This window comes from Mercenaria mercenaria, chromosome 10 (genome assembly GCF_021730395.1).
Source record: "Mercenaria mercenaria strain notata chromosome 10, MADL_Memer_1, whole genome shotgun sequence".
Lineage (NCBI taxonomy): Eukaryota > Metazoa > Mollusca > Bivalvia > Venerida > Veneridae > Mercenaria > Mercenaria mercenaria.
In genome coordinates this window covers 44,262,752-44,281,333 of record NC_069370.1, presented here as the reverse complement: position 1 = coordinate 44,281,333, position 18,582 = coordinate 44,262,752, and the positions used below count along the sequence as shown (strand labels likewise).

The 18,582-nt window shown below is 35.2% G+C and overlaps 1 long non-coding RNA gene across 4 annotated transcripts in view; it reads right to left on the bottom strand.

The window, feature by feature from the left end:
* LOC123561784 (uncharacterized) overlaps positions 1–18,582 on the bottom strand; it is a 108,257-nt gene that overhangs the window by 56,969 nt on the left and 32,706 nt on the right. For all 4 annotated transcript variants that reach the window (XR_006688516.2, XR_006688518.2, XR_008372746.1 and 1 more), the window contains one exon: positions 15,969–16,018. This is a non-coding gene — a long non-coding RNA (uncharacterized LOC123561784). The remainder of the gene's footprint in view (positions 1–15,968; positions 16,019–18,582) is intronic.

Below are 18,582 nucleotides of genomic sequence, written 5' to 3'. Positions count from 1 at the left end.
TCTTTAGTTCCAGCCACTTGGATATTCAGTTCTACTCTAGTTCAAGAGACAAGAGTCTTCAGTTCGGAACTGTTTTGGTCACTTGCATATTCAGTTCTACTCTAATTTCACAGACCTGAACCTTTAGTTCCATTATATTGGATCTAGTTAAAAAGACAAGAATCTTTAGTTCCAGTCACTTGGATCTTCAGTCCTACTGTTATGTCAAGAAACAACCATCCTTTTGACCTTTAGTTCTACTCTAGTTCCAGAGACAAGAATCTTTAGTTCCAGTTAATTGGATCTTCAGTTCTACTCTTTAGATTCAGAGACAAGAATCTTTAGTTCCAGTCACTTGAATCTTCAGTTCTACTCTATGTCGAGAGACAACCATCTCTTGGACCTTTAGTTCTAGTCTTTAGTTCCAGAGACAAGAATCTTCAGTTTCCATCACATAGATATTCAGTTCTAGTCTTTAGTTCCAGAGACAAGAATCTTCAGTTTCCATCACATAGATATTCAGTTCTAGTCTTTAGTTCCAGAGACAAGAATCTTCAGTTTCCATCACATAGATATTCAGTTCTAGTCTTTAGTTCCAGAGACAAGAATCTTCAGTTTCCATCACATAGATATTCAGTTTTAGTCTTTAGTTCCAGAGACAAGAATCTTTAGTTCCAGTTAACTGGATCTCCAGAACTTTCTACTCTTTAGAATCAGAGACAAGAACCTTTAGTTCCAGTCACTCAGATCCTCAGTTTTATTGTTGAGTTCCAGAGACAAGAATCTTTAGTTATCATCATTTGAATCTTTAGTTCTACTCTTTAGATCCAGAGGTAAGAATCCTTAGTTCCTGTCACTGATTTCAGTTCTACCCTTTAGTTCCTGAGATAAGATCAATCAGATTTCCTGTCACTTGGTTATTCAGTTCTAATCTAGTTCCAGAGACAAGAATCTTTAGTTCTAGTCACTTAGTTCTTCAGTCCATTGACAAAAATATTCAGTTCCAGTCACTTGGATCTTCAGTTCTACTAGACAAGAATTTTTTGTTCCAGTTACTTTGATCAACAGTTCCTTCAGCTGAAGACATAATATAAGTTTCTTGACACAACGCTTTAGCTGCAGAGTAAAAACAAAAGCTTCTTGACACAACAGGTGCTAACAGTAAGCTTTCTAGTTCTAGTCAAACGCATTGTGTCAAATTTCAGTTTTATCAAGATATGACTCACAGCATTGGTTTTCGTTTAAAATACAATTAATTTTGTGCTTGTGAAGAACTCTTGATTGTTATTTGAATTACTCTCATTCTGGCATCCCAGAAAAATCAGTACTGGTATCATATGAGCCAGTGCCTAGATCTAGTAACTACAGCTATGGAACTTAACAGATGAGAAGTATGCACTGCAAAGCAAATTTGACAAGCAACCCGTGTCTGCTCTAGCTGGACAAGTTCAAAACATTCTTACAAAATCAAACTCTGAAGTTTGAAACATGTACATCTACCTGTAGCAAGCAATCAGAATAAATCAAGACATTTTTAATAGACACCAATTATTCATATACCTGCCTTAGTGACAACCTGTAGTTAGGAGCCTCTTGCCTTAAGCAGAGAGTAAGCTACCTTTCCAAATTGACTACCAGCAATATCAAAGTGGGAGATCAAGGCAAATAACACCCCTTTTTCAGTTTCTTGACAAAATGTTGAATCTCTTACATTTGTTGTTTATCCACTTTTGATATAGTGAATACGGAGTTCAGTAAGTATATTTTATTTTGTCATTTCTTGGTCAAATTTGATGAAATCAGCTGCAAAATTCTTCTGTTGTTTCATATATAGACATCACCTCAATCAAAAACACTGCAAGTGTTTTAGAAATGTATTTTCTGCCAATATCGCTAACATAAACTTGTCTTAAGCAGTCACCCGCCTTAATCAGCCAGGTTGTGTTGCTCACTTGGCTGGCTGCTTTGAATGCACAGGGATTTCTTTAACATACAAACTGCAACCTCTCTTACATTATCTGGTAAATAGAAGCATCTTGACTCTGATGATTACAGTCTTCGTCGTAACTGGGTTGCCCGAAGTCCGGGACAAGTAGATCCTGTTTCGGGCAAGCCGAAGTTTTCAGGTGGTTGCCCGAACGGACAAGTGCTTTTTCCGAAATTTAAATCCCTTAATTTTCACAATAATTACAAAAAAAGAATTTCATGAATCTGAAATGAACATCCTAAATACTAGCTTTCGTATATTTATGCATGAATTGATGACCACATTTGCAATATATAAAGTTGCTTTACAAAATTCAGAAATTACATCCCTATGACTGGAGTTTACCCGCGAATCATAAAGATATCAAAACGTCATGCCAGTAATTTTCCATTCCTCGAGCACGTGCGACCTATCGTATCGCCGTTACTTTTGTTTATCGACACGTACACAAAAAACGCGTGTAGTGCATTCATTTTTTAATATAATCGCTTCAAATTTTCAACACTGCTTGAGAAGTAATACAGTTTGAATTCTATAACAATTTTAATAAGATATCGACAGAAATGTAGGCAAAATTCAATAAAAATGATCGAAGTTTCATACAATTATTTGTAAAATTTCAAACAGCGCGATCTTAATTATTTATTTATTTCTAAAAGTAAATAAATAATACATACTATGGTCATAAAATTCAGACTTTTGACAAGAAAGTACAAAAAACAGAATTAAAAAATCTTAAATAATGAAAAAGCGGCAGCAATTTAAATACATCGAGTAAAACGTTTTTTGGCAAACAGATTTCTGCAAGTGCGGCAGAATAGGTTACGTGACCTCGTAAACGTTAATAAAAAATTGTTTTAAAATAAAGCAGTCTGATGTCGCTGTGGTTTTTAATAAGTTTAATAAGTAAATGAATCTTTGTCAAGGGGGGTATTCGATCTACTCCTTACCACCAAAACAAAATGGCGGCCAAAACTGAAAATGTGAGTTTTTCTTACTTTTTATCCTTTTTAAGGATTTCTAGACCATGACACATGGCTATCAACCTGCTCCACTGTTTTTTCTATCTATCGGTACCTTTAACATTGGAAACAGTGCTGTAGTTTGTCTGGAATGCTGGTCATGGGATTTGAATCGATGGAAAATCCTCCGGTAAACACGGGATAAGGAATAGTGCGATTAGCAAAAATGGTCTTTTTTCCTTATAATTCAAATAATTGTGAGATATTTTTCTAATTAGAAGAAAAGAATCAATATATATTTCCATCATGGTTAGTCTGGAGCCGATTAAAAGTCGTAATTTTAAATTACACAGTTTTTTGTCTGATGGTAAGGAACAGTGTACGAAAATAAGAGGATAAGGTGCAGTTCACTTCTTCAAGCAACTTTTTACTTTGCTCTTTTCATAGACAATCAAGTAAAATTCTATTACAATAATATTTTGGTGATCATTTATAACTATTTCTTGCTAAATGTAGTAAGATTTAAAAGGTATCCGCCTGTCTATCAGACACGTGATGTACTGAAAGCCAAAAGTTCAGCAAGTATTTAATATAGTATCCCTCGCCAACATTTAAGTATTTATAACTTTCTATTTGGTATAGCGCCCAAAGTCATTAATAACAAGCAATTGCCTTACAAAAATGTTGAATTATTATTTTTTTTGTCTTAAAAAACCATTAAAAGTTAAACCTACTTAAAATACAATGTGTTTTACTAAAGATAGTGAAAACTCAGCAACACCACTTAACTTGTTTAGGTGTTATGCATTCTTTGTAATTATGCGTTAAAATACATACGTTATGCGACATTTAGGCGCACTAATTCACGATTTTATGGATACAAAGACCAGAAATTATTCGTGGTTGAAGCTATAACTATGTATACGACTTTTCATAATTATGGTTAACTCTTACATTTTAAGTTAACGTTGGCTTAGAGTTATTAAGGAATATTACCTCGCGAGTTCGCTAGTAGATTATTGAACGAACATTTAACTGTAACAAAACATATTTAAAAACATTGACAAAAGGCAAATCGCAAACATAATAAGCTCATAAAATCATAGATATAATCTTACGATGCCATTAACGTATATATTTGGAAGAGTAATTTGAATATTTTATGTGTCCTGCTTGTATCTTAAGCTGCATTACAAAAGTAACGTAAGTATCATTGCACATAGGTATGAGAAAAAAATACATTCAAGTAAGGCTTAATATGTGGCAAATATGATTGTTATTTACCAACATTATGTATCTTATACCACGAATTTAAGAACATTTAATCATCAAGCTTTTCTTGGAAACATTTATGTCAATCAACAATAACACATATTAAACTTGTCAAAACTGATCAGAAATATGCTGATGGTAACGTATGTATCCCAAATTAACTAATAAATTCATTTTCGGGCATCAAAATTCATGTTCAAGATTGCCATCAAATTGAAGCCGACCATTGTAAATCAAAAGCACAAATACTTATTTATTCAAATTAATTATTTCTTACGATTGTCAAATTAATTATTCGTATTCTCAAAGGCGGCTTTGATAATCTCGTTCTCTTGTATATTTGTAAGTGGCAGCTCTTAAAACAAGTGCTTTTGTCACTGAATCCATGAATCACTACACTTTAAGCTGTATATAATGAAATGCACAAAGAAAAAGTTCTTATTCTAATATTAAAAATTAAATATAACCACAAGTCACCGTGTCAGAACTTTTCCAAATAATGAAGAAAAGATAATTTTATTTGAGTACAACCACATTCATGAACCAAGCACCAACAAAAACCAACAATTCTACATATAAAATTTCATTCAGAGTTAACAGTTCTATTAAGTCTGTCTTTACTGTAAAGACTTTTTCAAATATATTAACAGTCTTGTAAAAAAATATTTCAAGATATATCACGGTTGGAACAAAACTTTATGCCCTTTTACTTGCAGATTTTTACCTTAACAGTAATTAAAGCTAGCTCTTTTACCTTTTAGCTACCAGTTCTACGGCAGCGATTTGTTTTAAGGTATCGATTTTAATAGATACGAAAATAAAGTAATATAAGGTCGCATACGTTCTTAGTAAAACTACAAACACTATCTTTTCGGTTAAGCCTGCGCCCGAACAACCAAAGCCTATTCAACAAACTAAGAAACAGACTCTCGATACTCCGAAAGAAACACGGTACATTTTCACAGGGAATGTATAATGTCATATTATACATTTCTTGTGAAAAAGTACTGTTGTTTTTTTTTCGAAGTCTCGAAGTCCGTTTCTCGTGTTGTTTTTCTTATTTTCTCTCCTCCATTTTCTGTTTGCCAAATGATATAATTAGCAGTGAGGTAATAGTTTCACTGTCTGATTCTCTCTTTTTAAAGTAGCGCACTGTCTTTAGCCTTCTCACATTCTCGATACACCTTTCTGATTTTAGCCCTTGATGTTACAATAATGTTAACCTGATATGCAACCCACCACAAGTCAACAGTGATACACCAATAACCTATGTATTGATACATACGTTACCGATCACTGTGCTATGGGTACCACGGGTATGCTGTTTCCATTCATTTTGTATTCAAAAATATGTTAAACATGTATCTTTATGCTAAAAACACTATGACATACAACCAATTCTGTAAACAAAACCTTTTTAGCAAGAAATTAATATTAAAGCATATATTATTAGATTTTAAAAATAGAATTTGCATGACGTGTTTTAAACAAAAATAGTGATTAAAACAAAACTTTTTAGCAAATTAAAACGCCTGAGCGTATTATCTTGGAACCTTGACTTCAAAATATAAAAGAAGCCTCATGTTGTATAAAAAGTAATATATCAGGCATGAAAGGATACATACGTTACCGTACGTAACGTATGTATCAATAATTTGTACTGTGTTTATGGCGTACTCAATATGTACAACAACATAAATTTAATCGAAACAAAAAAATATAATTGTCATATAATCACAAATAGGTTTTACTTTAAGTTTCCTATTTAAACCGAACATTACCAGCGGAGCCCATTGAACATTTTCAGAAAAAGAAAACACGTCATCAAGGACAAATGTGCGACTTAACCTGTGTGAAATCTGCATCTTACGACATAGACGATACAAACTGATGACACTGCCAATTAAAACTGAGTGACACTTTCTTGTTTATGTTATTTTAAATAAGATTGGTAACGTTTGTATCGATCACGTATCATTTTGCCATTTCTTATGCCATTTAAATTAAGAAGGACCTCTGCTTCATAACAGACAAATGATTGATGTATTGAAAATGCATATACTGTTTTGGCATGAAAAAACTACTCTTAGTTCAACATGAACTGCTGTGATTTTCAGTGTCTTAGAATAAATGTAACGTTTGTATCATAGAAAGTGGAATCTTTACATAAGGAAAGTTTAAGTGAAAAATATATCACTACTAAGTATATCTTGTATCAAATGTTATAACATGTAGTTGAAACAAAACTAGAAATAACCTATAAAGACATAAAAACGATATTCTTTATATGTCAAGCTCATATATTCACAGTAGGATAGATCCATAACCAAAGTATTCCTTCATTGGCGTCATATCTGTTTTATTGTTTAGGAATCGTAATAACACAAACATACATATTATGATGCAGTTATTAATAATTAGGGAACATGTATTCTTTGCATTTACTAAAAAATCCGTCATTAACTATAAAAGCGGTCAAGCGTTGTGAATTTTTGTATAAAACTTGCGCATGGCGCCAGTAACGTATGTATCATTTTAAATTGTCTTTTGTACATTTTTTGGATTATGGATATGATAAATCCAATTGACATTAGGTAACAAGTATAAACACATATTCATTGGAATTATAGTATGTTTAATTTGCTTCCGGGGCCTATTTTTAAACAACCACGATAAGGAACACTCGATTGTTCGTCATTTAAAACTTAACGATAGGAGGGTTTACACTATGTTTCATCTTCAATATTAGTGTAGTTTAACAGCCAGGGTCACGATTCAGACCTCTTTAATTATTACATGGTATAAAAATGTCAACTGGTTATCTCAGAAATGATGAGAGAAAACTGTAAAATCCGTTCGAAAAAATTGCACTGCACCTTATCCTCTAATTTTCGCACACTGTTCCTTACCATCGGACAAAAATTGTGTTTTTTTGAAAATACGAACTGTGATCTGCTCAAAAACAAACAGTATTAGATAAATATGTGGAAATATTCCTTCAAATCAGAAAAATAGCTTACAACCTGCGGTATATTAGGTAAAAAGACCATTTTTGCAAGTCGCACTATTCCTTATCCCGTGTTTACCGGAGAATTTTCCATCGATTCGAATTTCATGACCAGCATTCTAGACAAATTAAAGTGCTGTTTCCAAAGTGAAAGGTACCGGTAGATGGAGAAAACAGTGGAGCAGGTTGATAGACATGTGTTATTGTCTAGATATCCTTGAAAAAGCAAACAAGTAAGAAAAACTCACATTTTCAGTTTTGGCCGCCATTTTTTTTCCATGGTAAGGAGTAGATCGAATACCCCCCTTGTTTGTACATGTCTTTTTTGACTCCACACTATGTCAGATATTCTTTTCGAACAATAATGAAATTCCTTGAGGGCAAATAGGTCACAGAGTACTATTATCGTTTGACACATTTACCTGTCAGTTTATACGGGATTTTGCACATTCGCTTTAAAAAAAAAATAAAGAAGATACTTTTTAACTGATTTCTTCTCAGCAATTTAAAGAACCGAGGCCGTATGATCAGACAGTGAAATGGCGCGAAAACATGACGTAATGCCATAACAATCTCGGGCAACTATACCGCTTTGATCTCCACTTCAAATGCCATGATACCGACACACTTCTTTTAGCTCTTTGAGGGGGTTTTAATTGATGATGAAAACAAGGCAAATTACTTGTTTATCAACAGAATAATTACCGATAATTGTTAATGTTTTTTTTTTCGCTTTAAACACGGGTGGGTTGATGATTATTGTGTCCATATTTTTTGGACACGTCGCCCCGGACTGTGATATTTACTTGATAATAATGATTCAACTTTTTTTGGCCATGCCACCAGAAACACATTTTTTTTACATTTTTTTTTTTTGAGGTGGGGGGGCGGCATCTAACCAGGCTGATCCATTATTGCAGTTAAATTTGAACAACTACACTATATTTTAAAGGCCCTGGATAAAAAAAGTAAGTTTTAGAAGGGTAGTGTAAATTTGAACCCCACACCTGGCATATAACTAGATACTGGTATAGGTTTTACTTTTTTTCTACAGTTTTCTCCCATAATATTTGGCGGCTAGTTACTTGAATATTGCAACATGGTTATCCACTCATGTTGGCTTAGCCTGCCCATCAATAGTGTGAGTAGGTTAGTTGACTACCATTTAAATAACTGAATGTTGAATTAAGCATAAACCAAAATACATCATATTTATAAACAAAATGATTTCGGGCAAGTAAAAATGTTTTCGGGCAAGTGGTTTTCTTAACTTACTTGCCCGAAAGGACAAGTGCTGAAAAAAAATTAAGGCGAAGACTGTGATTACAGTTGAACCTGTACTGAGCAGCCAGTCAAGGGAGCAGTACAATCTAACTGCTTAAGACAAGATGAAATTAAAAAGTCAAATTTGAAGTTAGCTAACTGGCCGCTTAATGCAAGTGGCTGTTGAATACTGGTGGCTGTTAAAAGCAGGTTCAACAGTGTAATAATTTTCAAAATTCATGAAAAAATGGTTGAGGATCATAAAAATCACACTAATACTGAAGAAAAAAGAATGACACTTTTCTTCTTATTGTATTATATATGATGTCTGCAGAATTAACAGTCTGCTCACATCTATTATACTGTAGTCTACCATAATGCTGAGTCATACATAGTAATAAATGGTTGGCATAAAAGCTGGCCAATTACGATCAATCCTGCACATTTATCCTTACAGACAATCTGTATTTCTTATCCTTCTTAAAAATAGTCCAATTGTGATCCATCTTATCAGGGATAAAAATTTATGTGTGCAACTAGGATAAGCTTCCTCAAATAAAAGTTTACAGCTTTAACAAAAAAACAAATAAAAAATATTTGTGCATCTAGAAGAAGCTTCCTCAAATAAATGTTTACAACTTAAAAAAAACAACAAGAAAAACAAGAGCTGTCTCCATAGAATGACACATGCCCCCGATGGCACTTTGAATGAATAGTTATGGCCAATGTTAGAGTTTAGGACCTTTGGTCTACGGACCTGGGTCTTGCGCGCGACACGTCGTCTTACTGTGGTACACATTCATGCCCAATAATTTTAAAATCCATGCATGAATGACAAAGATATGGATCGGACACGCCCATCAATGCACTATCATGAAATATGACCTTTAACGTCTAAGTGTGACCTTGACCTTTGAGCTACGGACCTGGGTCTTGCGCGTGACACGTCATCTTACTGTGGTACACATTCATGCCAAGTTATTTGAAAATCCATCCATGGATGACAAAGATATGGACCGGACACGAATGCACTATCATGAAAAATGACCTTTAACGTCTAAGTGTGACCTTGACCTTTGAGCTACGGACCTGGGTCTTGCGTGCAACATGCTGTGTTACTGTGGTACACATTCATGCCAAGTTATTTGAAAATCCATCCATGGATGACAAAGATATGGACCGGACACGAATGCACTATCATGAAAAATGACCTTTAACGTCTTAGTGTGACCTTGACGTTTGAGCTACGGACCTGGGTCTTGCGCGCGACACGTCATCTTACTGTGGTACACATTCATGCCAAGTTATTTGAAAATCCATCCATCGATGACAAAGATATGGACCGGACACGAAAATTGCGGACAGACCGACAGACGGTTCGAAAACTATATGCCTCCCTTCGGAGGCATAAAAACCCACACACACGTTTCTAGCCAGCTGCCTCAGTGGGCCTCAGGGTAGTAATAAAACTTTCAATAAATTGAAAACCATTTTTTTTTTTTTTAAACAACAGTTAAACATATAGTTTACAAGGCCAAACTATTTTGACTTCTGTTAACTGGAGCAATGAATATAACTCTATAATGTAAAGAAAGCAAGAAAATACCCCCATAATGTAAAGAAATTGTCTGAAAACTGAGAAAATTTGGCCTATGTATCCAGCATCTAGGAAATAAATGAAAAACAAAATGTACAAAAAAACTAGCAAATTCATTGGATTGGTATCCCTCACCAAATGGGATAAAGGATTCACCATTGAAGAAGCCAGAGTTGGTATCCCTCACCAAAATTAATGGGATAAAGGATTCACCATTGAAGAAGCCAGTTCGACACAAACATGTTTTTCCAAGGATCCCGAAGGACTTCAGGCTTTTGACTTAGGGGGCCCTCCTGATTGTGAGGTACTCTCCCAAATAAGGCACAATTTTTGGAGCTTTCCATGTTATTTCATTAAGTAACATTAAGCTCAGTGTATGCTTGTAAGTGTTGTTCTGCTGCACAAGGTCTCTATTTAAAAGATAATTCTCTTCATCTTTGAAATCAGCAGAATCTGGCAATGTTTCAGCCACAGCATTAGAGTAAAATCAACGTTCTGATTGGTCAATATAATAAATAGCAGTGTTCTGACTAGTTAGTGATATGACGCATTCTGTAAGAGATCTTGTATGTCTTCTGGTCCATCTTGCAGCCCCTCCTCCCTCCACCATCTTACTCTAGGAGACTCTTTATAATGATGTGTTCACTTTTTCGTGGGTGGCCGACATGTCGGTGAGAAATTTCCATATGGTCAGACACTGCTGTTGATTTTCCATAGCTCATAAATGACCCTGATTGAAATATGATCATTAAAATGTGACCTTTTCAGGAAGATAGCAAGTCGGACACAAAAAATATTAACTTTATATAGGTTTATCCTATCTATTTTTTACAGTTTTTCTTATAACATACCTACCCTCTTTGGTAAATGGTATTTAGAGACAAAGTGCCCACTGACACTTACTTTGTAAGGAGACAATCAAACTGTTGTTTTTTTTTAACAGTCATGCATTCAGCCAGACACTAGTAAAATATTCCAAATCTGACAGAAAAAAATTGCACACAAATTTTATGATTATAAACCCAGCCTTTTCATCCAACCAGCTTATGTCTCACTGGCTCTTAGGGGCTTCCCACACTTTTTTCAACCAATCAAAAGCTGTTATTCAGTAACAACAACTGACCACATAATTCTATGCTATGAAAAACTGATCACATGTCTAGGTCACCTGCCGATAAAAGCGTGGGTCATTGCGATTCGGGACGAACGAACCTGAAATGCAAACTGCTGCCACTTCCGTGGAAAGTAACTTAAGTTTGATGTAGTGTATTCGTTTTTCAGGCAAAATTACTCCATCTTTTACACTAACCAACAAAGAACGAAGTAGCATGTTTTCAAATTATGAATCAGGAAAAACTGACTAGAGTAAATGAAAATTTCCCGCCAACAACAATGGGTGTAGTTACAGCATGTCTCAATGATATAAAAGTTTAAACTGCTTTAACTACACAGTTTATATGTCTCGACATCAATTTATACCATATCTCATGGTATAATGCTACACCGGATGCATTATCGTCTACTTCACAACCACATTTATGCACTTTTGGTTTTATGCACTCATTAACTGTCCGGAGATATTCAATGGGGGAAAACTTTATGATATAAAATCCTTGAAAAACAGAGGTCACAATATAAAATGATCTAGGGCTAACAGTAAATTTATTGCATAAATCAGTCGCTGGGTTATATAATTTTGTAATTTATATGCCTGTAAAAGTTTATGATCATTTAAACAAGAGTACCATGAAGGCCCTGTATCTCTCACCTGACCTAGGAATCATCAAGATTAACATTCTGACCAAGTTTCATTAAGATATAGTCACAAATGTGGCCTCTAAAGTGTTACCTAGCTTTTTTTTTATTTGACCTGGTGACCTAGTTTTTGACCCTACATCACCCAGATTCAAACTGGACCTTGAGATCACCAAGATTAAAATTCTGACCAAGTTTCATGAATATACAGTCATAAATGTGGCCTCTACAGTGTTAACAAGCTTTTCCTTTGATTTGACCTGGTGACCTGGTTTTTGATCCCAGATGACCCAATATTAAACTTGTCCAAGATTTTTTTGAGGTTAACATTCTGACCAAGTTTCATTAAGATTGGGCCAAAATTGTGACATCTAGAGTGTTAACTAGCTTTTCTTCTGATTTGACCCGGTGACCTACTTTTTGACCCCGTAAGACCTAGATTCAAACTTGACCTAAAGATCATCAAGATTAACATTCTGACTAAGTTTCATGAAGATACAGTCATAAATGTGGCCTCTAGAGTGTTAACAAGCTTTTCCTTTGATTTGACCTAGTGACCTAGTTTTTGATCCCATCTTATCCAGATTTGAACTTGACCTATATATCATCAAGATTAACAATATGACCAAGTTTCATTAAGATATGGTCATAAATGTGGCCTCTAGTGTGTTAACTAGCTTTTCCTTTGATTTGACCTGGTGACCTAGTTTTTGATGTTACATGACCCAGATTCAAACTGGATCTTGAGATCATCAAGATTAACATTCTGACTAAATATCATGAAGATATAGTCATAAATGTGGCCTCTACAGTGTTAACAAGCTTTTCCTTTGATTTGACCTGGTGACCTAGTTTTTGACCCCAGATGAACCAATATCGAAATTGTGCAAGATTTCATTGAGGGTAACATTCTGACCATGTTTCATTAAGACTGGGCCAAAATTGTGACCTCTAGAGTGTTAACAAGCTTTTCCTTTGATTTGACCTGGTGACCTAGTTTTTGACCCAGGATGACCCAATATCGAACTCATTTAAGATTTTTTTGAGGGTAACATTCTGACCAAGTTTCAATACGATTGGGTCAAAATTGACCTCTAGAGTGTTAACAAGCTTTTCCTTTGATTTGACCCGGTGAGCTAAAAGCAAATAGTTCATCGTCGAAACCAGCACACACACACATTCAGTATAAGCCAATGTACGAAAAAATACCAAAAAACTGCAAAAAGCACCTGTAGCATCAACTGTTTAAACATATTATAGTATGACAACAAAATAATCTTTCCATTTCTGCAGCTAGAAATTTCATGGTTTGGCTTTTTCATGGGAGATACGAATTTTTGAATGCACATAAAATGAACTGGGAGTTCTTTATTTCTTTGATGGGATTTATCAATTGTGTGGATGGACAAAACCACAAAAATTACCAATCCACAAAAACTAAGGATTTCAATGTTGATAGCATAACCTTCTATCTTTGACAATAAGCACTGACATACAAAATTCTGAAGCTCAATGATGTCCATAAAGAAATTAGGGAGGTCCTGAGGCATGCTCTTCCTAAAAAATTTGTAACTGTAGAACTGCTCTGGTGCATTGTGATATATCAAATCTAATCAATTTTAATAGCATTTTCATAGTTTGTTTTACCTCTGGTAGCAGAGTCTAAATAATTTGAAAGAGTCACCCAAGGAACATTGTGTACAATTATGTTGAAATCAGGGCAACACTTTCTAGCAAAAAGAGTTTTGAATTTTCCTCTATATGATATACATACATGAAAAGTGACCATGCTCTCTAGCGGCCACCAGTATATATTGAACATTCTTGGGAGAAGATCACAGAAAAATATATTTTTAGCTATGGTGGCCAAATCTAAATAATGTTGAATGTTCTTAGTAAAGAGTCACCCAAGGACATTATAAATCAGAGCAAACTTTCTTGCAAGAAGAGTTTTGAATTTTCCACTATACAGGGGTTTCATTTATTACTGAAGTAGAGGGGGGTCCGAGATTCTCCCATTCAGAACTTTATTTGCAGCAGGAAAAGTAGCTCGAACTTCAGACCAATCTGGCTGGGGGAAATCCCCGGCCCAGCTTTTAATGAAGCCCCTGCTATACAACAAACATACAGTGAAAACTGACCATGCTCTCTAGTGGCCATGCTTTTTTTTTTTTTTTGACAAATCAGAATTATCTGCACAATCCTAATAATTTTGAAGGACTACTACCACTCATAAAACATTCATGCCCAGTTTTACAAACTTCCACAAAATGGTTTCACAGAAGTTGTTGGGAGGAAAATGTTGACACCAATGGACAAACAGACAACTGAAAGGCGACAGAGGGTTAGTGATCACAACAGCTTACTTTGAGCACATTATGTTCAAGTCGGCTAAACTGTGAGCAGGCTTTCTATAAATCTGCAACATTTTGCAAACACTCAAATGGAAATGGCAGCGTTCTTCCTTTCTTCTTCTTTCACTTTCAATTACACAGTACGCATCAACTGATCACGTTTTTTACACTGTGCATATACTTGGTAGACTGGTGTTGTCTAGATCTTTTTGTACAAGCAAAAATGTCAAGTGCAAAAAATACTAATTTCTACCCCCGACTACAATAAACACTGCTTGTGAAAACCATGTGTAGGCCCCTGCCTCAGAGCCTTTTAGCTACACTACTGAAATATTTTAACACAGAAGAACAATTAATATACTCCAGATAATGAAGTCCTTCCTTTTACAAGTCTAAAACCATTCCCATTTGAAATATATATAGTCTGCATTACTTCGTCATTCTCCCTCCTTGAAGCTCGTTTATTTTTCCAATCTAAAGTTTCAGCAATGACTTTTATCTTCTTTTCTCTTACCACTTTCTGTTTAATTCTCTTTCTGATGAAAACTTACTGATCGGTAGTCAAAGAAATTCTTTGTTGAAAGGCAAAACAAAAATTACCTATAATCTTTTTTGAAAGCAGATCTTTTTTCCTCTGAAAATATATTTCATTCTCGTTTTTACCTATGGGAATTTTCAACATGATCAACTGTTACTGTTTAACCTACTTATTAGTTTAGACTTGGAATTTTCAATGAACATTAGCAGGGAAATGGCAAACCAGAAGATACACAGGAACTGCATCATGGTTGTATGCAAACAAGTCGAGACTCAAAATGCAATGTTGCAGAACAAGTTGTTTATAAAAAATTCTAACTGATGCTCTAGCAGCCCTTGTCATTTGAATAAACTATACAAAGGTGCTACTATTATTATTATACCAGATTTATATAGCGCCCTTTTCATGATCAATTTCACGTTCAAAGGCGCTTTACATAGTTCAAATGCAGCCACACAGGGCGCATAATTCATCCTCTACTAGTACAGACACAGAGCGATCTGACCAGAGGGACAGAGTGAGACAAAGCCCCCATGACAGAGAGATCAGAAATCAGATACAGACTTGTCCGGCTAACTTAGCCTAGCTCGTTGCGAATAGACAGCCTGGTTCTTTAACGTGCCCAGTGTATAGCACTGATACACGCAAGCATTGCCAGGGTTCCTGACCAGTACACCTCTACTAACCTAGTTTGGTGAAGATTCACCCAGTGGTTCAAGACAGAAAGTTGGTTAAAGGTTTTCCAATTTTAAGTTCTAGCAGCCCCTAAAATGGGTCAAGGGGAACCATTTGAACAAACTTAATGGGAGGTCCATACCAGGTTGCTGCAAAGTTTGGTGAAGAACCAAGTTGGTTCATGAGTAGCTGTTTAAAATCTTTACTTTTGGCAGTCCCTAAATGGTCATAAGAAGTTCCAGTGCTACTCAACTATAAGGCAGATCACTTGTAGAACTGGATTCACACTTCTGCCCCAAAACCGGAACTTTCTTTCGAAATGTTAACCCAATCAGAAAAATGGTGTATTCAGGACAACGTCAACTAATCTACTGAAAATTTCCATTTTTTTCTCAGAGGGAGCTTGATGTTTCAATTTGGTGTACATTTGTTTTAACTCTTCTTCATCAAAAACCATGGCTAACGTTTGGTATCACATATACAGTAACTGTTATCACTTACCGGATTTGATCCTGCATCTTCTGGATTCAGCAGACCTTAGGTGAGAAAAACATTTAAGAAGTATGTGCATCAACTTACCTTGTTTTCAACTTCAATGTTTCCCTTTGCTGGAACACAACATCTTGGCCCTGAAATGTAAACAAATAGAAAATTTTACCTTCTTTTGACATTCATTTTGAATTTTTAAAATTTGAATCGGGTTTTACAAAACATCAACACAGTACAGGTAATATGGCTCTTGGCAGGACTAAACAGTCTGATTTCACAGTGGTTCTAATTCTTTTTGCAAAAGTTGTATGAACTTGTACACCCTCAAATGTCTAAATTGGGAATTATCAAAACAAGAGGGCCATGAAGGCCCTGTATTCACCTGACCTATTTGACCTAAAGATCATCAAGATTAACATTCTGGTCATAAATGCGGCCTCTAAAGTGTTAAATAGCTATTCCTTTGATTTGAACCTGTGACCTAGTTTTTGACCCCACATGATCAAGATTTGAACTTGACCTAAAGGTCGTCAAGATTAACATTCTGACCAAGTTTCATGAAGATACGGTCATAAATGTGGCCTACAGAGTGTTAAGAAGCTTTTCCTTTGAAATGACCTAATGACCTAGTTTTTGATCCCACCTGACCCAGATTTAAATCTGACCTATAGATCATCAAGATTAACATTATGACCAAGTTTCATGAAGATACAGTCTTAAATATGGCCTCTACAGTGTTAACAAGTTTTTCCTTTGATTTGACCTGGTAACTTAGTTTTTGACCCCGGATGACCCAATATCAAACTCCTCCAAGACTTTATTGAGGGTAACATGCTGACCAAGTTTTATTATGATTGTGCCCAAATTGTGACCTCTAGAGTGTTAACAAGCCTTTCCTTTGATTTGACCTGGTGACCTAGTTTTTGACCTCAGATGACCCAATATCGAATTCATCCAAGATTTTATTGAGGGTAACATTCTGACAAAGTTTCATTAAGATTGGGCTAAATATGTGACCTCTAGAGTGTTAACAAGCTTTTCCTTTGATTTGACCTGGTGACCTAGTCTTTGACCCCAGATAACCCAATATCAAACTCGTCCAAGATTTTATTGAGGGGAACATTCTGACCAAGTTTCATTAAGATTGGGCCAAAATTGTGACCTTTAGAGTGTTAACAGTCAAATTGTTGACGCCGACGACGGACGACAGACACAGGGCGATCATAAAAGCTCACCTTGAGCACCCTCGAGCAGGTGAGCTAAAAAGTTGTACTTTTTTTTTATCAAAATGTTGTATTAAGAAAAAAACAGTCAGAAATGCATTAAGTTAGCATACTGTCTAGTGTTGAAATGTTTAAGTTTCAAAGGTATAAGGTTGCCAAAAAAACCCCAAAAAACGTACTTTTTGCAATTGAGATAACCCGGACTTTCTGCCCTAAATTTGCCTGCAAAAAAAAAACATTGACATCTTACTAGTAACTCTTGGTTTCTGCACTTCAATGAATTTAAAGAAGTAGCAACTACAGTTTGGATCATACATCAGAGCATGTTCTAGTCACTGCAGTCTGGACCAAACAATCAGTTGAACTTTATTTCCTACAGAGTGCACTGGAGAAAATATTGTAGTGGCTGGTCATTAGGGGTAGGAAAATGCCATTTTGTAAGGACAGGGGTTTGAATTTAGTCTTAAACAAATTGGGATTTTCTATATAATAATGGTTCTCACACATCAACACTTGGAATTCTGTTATTTCCAACAGGATTTTAGAGTAATAAATAATTTATCACAGTAAGCTATTAACATATCCTAGGAGACAAAAAGAAACAATCTAGAAATGAAAAAATTTTGCAATAATCAAGCATTAACTGTTAAGATAATATTTAAAAACTTTCCAATGGAATTATATATTGTTTCAGTGTATAGTTAAGGCAGTGTATAGTTAAGGCCAAAAAAAAAAAAAAAATGTATGTTTCCGGTGACCCGACTGACCCTAATTTTAGCCCCCGGCCATCAACTTTTTTTCGGGCAAAAATTTGCGGGTACGAAAAAAAATTATATGCTCTCATTTAGGAACATCTGTAAAAAAAATGGGCGCATTCCCGATCGATAGACATTCACCAAGCTCTTTGAACAAGTCCACCTGCTGACAGGCAGTTTCTTGGGAAGGATCTGATAGTGCTATATTCACATTCATCGTACTTTGGTGAGTTAAAGTCTGGATAGGACGAGTGGACTTCGTTGTATACTCGACCGATCGGGCGAGTGGCTTTTACATCGCAACTTTACCAAATTCAGAAATTGTATCACGAAAAAATACCTGGATTGACTGGAATTTACCCGCGAATCGTAAAGATATCAAAATGTCATGCCAGTAATTTTCCATTCCACGAGCACATGCGACCTTTCGTAATATCTAATTTACATCGCTGTTACTTTTGTTTACCAACACATACACAAAAAACGCTGGTAGTGCATTCATTTTTTAATATAAACGCTTAAAATTTTCAACACCGCTTGAGAAGTAATACAGTTTGAATTCTATAATAATTTTAGTTTAATGTAAAAAATGTATGCAAAATTCGCAAAAAACGGTTAATTTCATATAATCGACTTTCGAAAATTTCAAAAACATTGCGATCTTTAATTGATTTCTTCATGATTTAAAGAGTAAATACAATTGATATATAAGCATGTCAGCACGCA